Source organism: Crocodylus porosus, unplaced genomic scaffold, assembly GCF_001723895.1.
Source record: "Crocodylus porosus isolate Cpor-Errol unplaced genomic scaffold, CroPor_comp1, whole genome shotgun sequence".
Taxonomy (NCBI): Eukaryota; Metazoa; Chordata; order Crocodylia; family Crocodylidae; genus Crocodylus; species Crocodylus porosus.
Genome location: NW_017728948.1, coordinates 68,638,447 through 68,645,221, shown reverse-complemented (window position 1 = coordinate 68,645,221; position 6,775 = coordinate 68,638,447).

The window sequence follows — 6,775 nt, the reverse complement described above, 5'->3', positions numbered from 1 at the left end:
GGAGGTGGTTCAAGCACCTACATTGAACACCTTCAAGAGTAAATTGGATGCTTATCTTGCTGGGATCCTATGACCCCATCTGACTTCCTGCCCTTTGGGCAGGGGGCTGCACTCGATGATCTCCCGAGGTCCCTTTCAGCCCTAATGTCTATGAAATCTATGAAATCTATGAGTTTGTCCTTGGCCTGGACTTTGCCACAGTCTGGGCTGAATCTGAAGGATGTGGGGAGCTCCTCTTGTTATGCTGGAGGACCGTGCTGACCCTTCTGCCGAAGAAGGGAGATCCCCGCGATCTGAGGAACTGGCATCCTGTGTCTCTCCTCTGCACAGGCAAGGTGGCAGTGAAGACCATCTCTCTGTGTCTGTGATCCGTGTCAGTGGACGTGATCCATCCTGACCAGAAGCATACAGTGCCCGGGTGTTCCATCTTCGACAACCTGTACCTGGCTTGGGACCTCCTGGAGTTAGCACACTGGGAGGGCCTATCTTTCACCCTACTGTTTCTGGATCAGGAGAAGGCATTTGATAGAGTGGATCATGGGTACCTCACAGGCATGCACCGAGCCTTTGGCTTTTGTCCCTGCTTTGTGTGGGCTCTCCAGGTGCTGTACACCTCTGCAGAGTGTTTGAAGCTTCACTGGATTCTGATGGAGCCCAACCTGTTCAGGCAAGGAGTTCATCAAGGCTGCCCACTGTCAGGCCAGTTGTATGCCTTGGTCCTGGAGCCCTTCCTCATGTAGGCACCTCAGGGCAGGCTGCCTTGCTGTCTGCCCTGAGGTGCACATGTAGTCATTGCCAGCATGGAGCTAATGCCAGAGCTGTTTGCAGGCTGCCCACTGCTTGCTGCAGTTGCTCAGAGCCCAGACTGGCTACAAACAGCTGCACTGGGCTCTGAATCCCAGTCACCAGGTCTGTGCTGGAAGCAGGGGAGAGACTGAGGTTGTGCTGCCTCAGGCCCGTCCCCCCACTGCCTGCTCTGAGGCTCATGTGCAGGCACCAGTACAGAGCTGATGCCAGGGCCCTGGAGCCCAGTGCAGCTGTTTGCAGTCTTCTGGCTGCAGCCAACCCTGGCTCTGGGTAGCTGCTGCTAGCCACAGAGTTCGGGCTGCTCCTAGCAGGCAGCTAGGATGCTGCAAGTCATGCTGGGGGCAGCCTGGGATCCAGCAAGTACCCAGAGCCATAGCTGGCTGTGGCATGCTGAGCAAAATTGCCTCATGTGCCATGCTCGGCATGCATGCTGGGGGTTGCTGTTCCCTGCTCTACCATCATAATAAAGTGAATTCTAAATATCTATGCACTATGGCATTTGCTTTTGGTTTTCTATCATAGAAAAATCAGAGCTGCCTCTGCCCCCTTCAGTCACCAGGATGTGGCATGCTAAGCAGTATTGATATTGCAGTGCCCTGTCCCTGCCCCTACCCCTCACTCCCAACCCACAGCCTCGTAAGTGCCTTTCACTCCTGACCCATAGCCCCTGCCTACCTCCACTAGCTCTCTCCTGGCAGCAGCTCTGTCCCAGTATCAGAACATAAGTCCAGCTGCAGCTGTCCTACTGGCTGCTTTGTGGCTTTGAGTACTACCAGCCCTTACTGTTCTGCTCCCTGTGCCTGTGGCCAGACCCCAGCAATCCCTGTGCTGTTCCTGGAAAGCTTCAACTGGGGATCAGGGACTGGGTTGGGCAAATCTCCTCCCTTCCAAGCCAGCTTCCCCCTGCACAGGTTGCTCTAGGGTGCAGGGGGCTCTAAACCCAGCTCTGGTAGCCTCTCCTATCTGGAGTGTTCCCCGACCCTTATGTCTCTTACACACATTCCTGCTGCCACCCCCCACCCCCAACATCATATCCCAAGTGGTGCCTGGGACAAGGAGCCAACTCTCCCCCTGCCAGCTGGGGCTGCATGTTCCAGTACTAGTGTGTGCGTAAGGCAGGGCTGGAGTGTGGATATTGTTCCTGCAGCCAAGGATCTCACCAACAGGTCACATTCTATCTGGCTTGGCTTGCAGTGTGTGAGATTTATCCAGGGGGATGGGGTGTGAAGGGTGGGTGTGGGGGTTGTGGGAGTTTAGAGGTGGATGTAGGGTTTGTGGGGGTGAGGTTTGTGGGGGAACTTCTGTAAGTGTTGGGGGATTGTGGGTGGATTGTAGGGGGTTTGTGGGTGTGGGGTTTGTGAGGATGGTTTAGGGGTGTGGGATTTGCGAATGAATTGTGAGGGTGTTTATGGGTGTGGGGGGACTGTGTGGGGGTGAGGGAAACTGTTCGGGAGGGGTGGGTCCCTGCCCCCCCCCATGGTGCACAGTGCCCCTGGTGGAACAGCAGCCAGCCAGGCAGTTAGGGTGCTCACGTCTCGCTGCTGGAAGAGACCCTTGGCAGCATGCAGTACCACCCGAGACCCAGGGGCTACACATAGCGAATGGACTGGGTCTGGTCTGCTGGCACGCACCTTCGACCAGGACCAGGCCAGCTCTTGCTGCCACCCAGGGTTCCCAGCACCACATGCAGGAGCTGTACACCATTGGGTCAGGCTTCCAGATCTCAGGTGATGCTGTCCATTTGCTAGGGGTCTGTGCCAGCAGCAGGTCATAAGCAGCCCAGCTCCTGCTTCTGCAGGGGGGAGGGGAGGAGTGCATTGTGTGTGGGTAGGGGCATCCTGCCCAAGCAACCCCCCCCCACCAACAATCCCCCCACACACACACAGTCCCCGCCCCCCAAACCCATGTCCTTACTTACTGGGGACAGAGCCTGGGTCTAATCCATTGTTGCCAGCCTTGCCCTGCTTGTATTTGTTTCAGCATCCTGAGGCAGCATGCTGGAGCAGCAGGGGCACATGGCAGGCATAGAGATGCTCTGGCCAGATGCTAGAGCATTTCAGGGCATGCTTCAGGAGCGTGCACTTGGCTGCTTTTTCCCAGCGTGGTTTTTTGTTGATACTGGGATTTCCTGTATCAAATTTAGAGTCCTCACTGCAAATATGCAGCACAGGGAACATTTTTTTCATTTCTAGTATGCCTCTTGCAGCATCTCAAAGTGCTTTGAGATGCTGCAAAAGGCAAGTGGTTGCTTATCTGGACCCAGCCCTTGTGTATATCTGAAATGTCTGAGGGAGAGGAAAGGATGGGTGAGCAATACAGAATGGTCAGTTAAGGGAAGCTGGGAGAGATTTATGAGGGAAGTTAATAGAGCCTTCAGCAGTACAGAGAGAGAGAGACAGAGACAGAGAGAGAGAGAAAGTCCAAGGATGTTGAGTGAGGAAATTCTGATAAAAATTCCAATCCCGGGGGAGAATGAGACAATCCTAATGAGTCCTTCTCCTTGCATACACATTTCCCCAAACACATACATGACTTGTTTCAGAACATCATACTCCTGCATTCCTATTGAAATAGAAGAGGTCTTCTTGGGTCACTGTGTTCAGTTCTCTGCTATATCAGGCAATTATATCAAAGAATTTATTTCATAAACTGATCAATTTAGAACTAAAATTAAATCAATTAAAAGTATTTAGCCCCTGCCCCCATCACACATGCACACAAGTACACCTGTTGGAAGGTGGTTCCAGACCTCTCTGATCTGATTCGGTTTTTCCAGTGATGTATCACTTTCCTAACAGCAGTTCCATTTAACTGCTGTTAGCAGTCTGCTGGAGATTGAATTATGTAATTACTTTTCCTTCCTCCTGTTTATAAACTGTGCTTCAGCTCTGTATCCCTGACCAGGTAGGAGAACTAACTGAAGTTTCAAGGCCTATGTCACAGGTGAGACTGATATTCAATGAATCATAGACAAAGAAGGGAGAGGTAGTGAAGGAACATAGTGATGTGTGGTATAAACACCTTGATATAGGACTGCCACAACCTGCAGACTGTATCACTGGCAGGCAGGATAAGTACTAAAGGTATGCTGTGATATGAGACTCACTGTATATGGTTCCTCTTTATGTTATTAGGCTTATGACTCCTGAACCACTAGAGATGGCCTTACCATACTTACAGGAGAAAAAGAGCCAGAAATTGGAGAGAAACACGTAATACAAAGAGCATTTAAATAGCTTTTGGACAAAAAAATATTGAGAAAATAGAGAAAAAAGTAAAAGATTATGAAATAATAGAAGGAAGCAATGCACTAGGTAGAAGACCTGCTGTTTTCTGTCACTGTGGACTCTGGAATAATTTCACTAATTTCAATAGAATTCCTCCTGATTTACATAGCTAACTGAAAGAAGGAATCAATAGCTTCAAATTTTGTAAGTCATAAACTAACTTAGTATAGTTTATGAAAAAAATGGGCCCTTTTCACCGAAAAAGCAGCATCATATTTTGTCCAGTGTGTTACTCATATTCTGGGTAGGAGGTTGAAAAGTGTGCTGGGTAGGCATGGTTTTCCAAACAGATTGGTTTTGCTTCATCTCAGATTTTTTCCCTCCTCTTTTCTCCTCCCCTTCAGTTGGCTGTATTCCAGCATGCTGTTTTTTCAGTCAGAAATAGCACACCAACTTTTGCCAATATCAGTCTTCTGGGATATATTCTTGCATTGGGCAGCTGTCTTCTCTGAGACAGAGGGCATCACCTCCATAAAAACCTCTTACTTTGCTATTCTCTAGGCTTTAAGATTGAGTTCATCCCAGAAACCAATCTTCCAGTTGTCACTCAGCATGCTATCACCATATGCTAACATGATGGGAAGCTGTCGTCGAAGTAAACATGATTGTCCACTCTGCTACTGTATGTGTGCATGTGCACGTATGCACAGCCGAGCAAGTGGTGTGTATGTCTCTGTATAGAAAAAGGGAAGATAAAACAAAGTGATTAAAGAAATTCGCATTCCCTGAAAAATGGGGTATTAGGTAGTCACATTTGCTGCAAGAAATTTCACCTCTAACATTTACGCTTGTACTTTCACAAGATCTTAACCACTCAGATAATAATAAAACAAATATAAAAACACTATTCTATATTGATAGAAGTCCAATAATTTTAGGTACATAGTTCATAAAGGTGGAAACACTGATTTATTCACATTTAGTAATGATCATCTTCAGCAAACAGGATGTGCTATATCTGGAGGCAGAAATAGATGATAAAGAGTCCCCAGATACTGGTAGTCTTTGACAGCCAAAACTATTTAAGAGAATTTAAATTACAGTTATTTTTTCAAAGTTATTAGCTCCTAATTTAGCATATTAGGCATGCTTCAAAATTCCATGGGGAATTACTTTTCTTTTTACAGACACAAAACTTTCTTTTAAGAAATTTGTAAACATTAGTGAATTGCAGTATATTCCGACAGTGACATTTCTGCAATCCCCTTGTGCTAAAGGGGATGCTTTTAATTTAGTACCACTGTTCAAATCAATGAGATTACGACAATGTTGGAAAGATAATGTAAAACCAGGATTCAGGTTTCTATATGGAAACTGAAGGACATGTTCCCTCCCAGTTTCTACTTGGAAAAGCATAAATGGAAAGTTCTGCAGATCTCTGTCTTTTGACTCCAGAATAGATTTTTAGAGATGTTTGCTAAAGGACATTCATTTTCTATGGACTTGAGAAACATGATGGAAATATTTAAATAATGTCTCCTTTCATCTTGCATTATTTTGTTCAAGGAGATAGAAGATATGATATTCAGACAGAGGTATCAAATTGGAAACAAAGCCATTGAATTTATCCCAAGAATAAATACAGCAATGGGCTACGCTTCTCTGTGATGCCTTACCAATGTGCCTCAGATCCATCCAGGAGTCACCTAGGACTGAATGGGTAGTCCATTTTCTATACCTAGTTTCTTTGCTTCACTGCTCAGAAGACTATTTATTTTAATTTAATTTGCACACTGATCCACTAGGAAAGGGTGTGAAACCACTAATGTCATTTTACTGTTATGCTGAATGTAGTCAGCCAGGAGAGGGAAGTTTAGATTACATATTAGGGAAAACTTTTGCATCAGGAGGGTAGTAAAACACTGGAACAGGTTACCCAGAGAGGTTGTAGACTCTCCGTCCTTGATGTTTTTTAAAACCCGGCTGGACAAAGCTTTGGCTAGGATGATCTAGTTGGGGATAGTCCTATTTTGAACAGGGGGTTGAACTAGATTGGGGGGGAAGGGGATTGGACCTCCTTAGGTCCCTTCCAACCCTAATTTTCTATGGTACTGTCATTCTATGAGAGAAGCCAGCTTTGTCATTGAATCAATGACCATGATGGCAGAGGAATCTGCATCCCTGGACATGCATTTCACTATCACCCCAACCCAGTAAATTGCAGGATAGGATACTGGTGTACAACTTAAGTTACCTTTTGAAGCCTTAATTCAGTAGTGGCTAAGTTTAGTTGCAGTTTGTCTGCTTAGTGACATGGAAATAACCAACAGTGGAGCTCTGAAAAAGACTAAATTAGTTTTTTAAGTTCTTCGTTTCTAATGTAATTTCTAGTTACATTACAAAGTGAAGAACAATGTGTTTCTATAGGTAGAAATACATTTAAGTAATGCATGTTTTCTTCAAAGAAACACTTTAAGAGTTGGTTAAGTATATTTTTGGACTGATCTGCTAGCTGTCAGAATGTCACTGAAAATATATTTGCTGTGATGCATTTTATGAGTTCTCTCTCTCTCTCTCTCTCTAAACTTACAAACCACTTTATTGTGGCTCATATCACAAGAACTAATCCTTGTGATATAAATTACTAGGTCATTTTTTAAAAACAGAATGACATCTTCCCAAATTTAGACAAATGCAAATACATGCAACAGCAAAGATATTCCTTTTATTGAACACGGTAC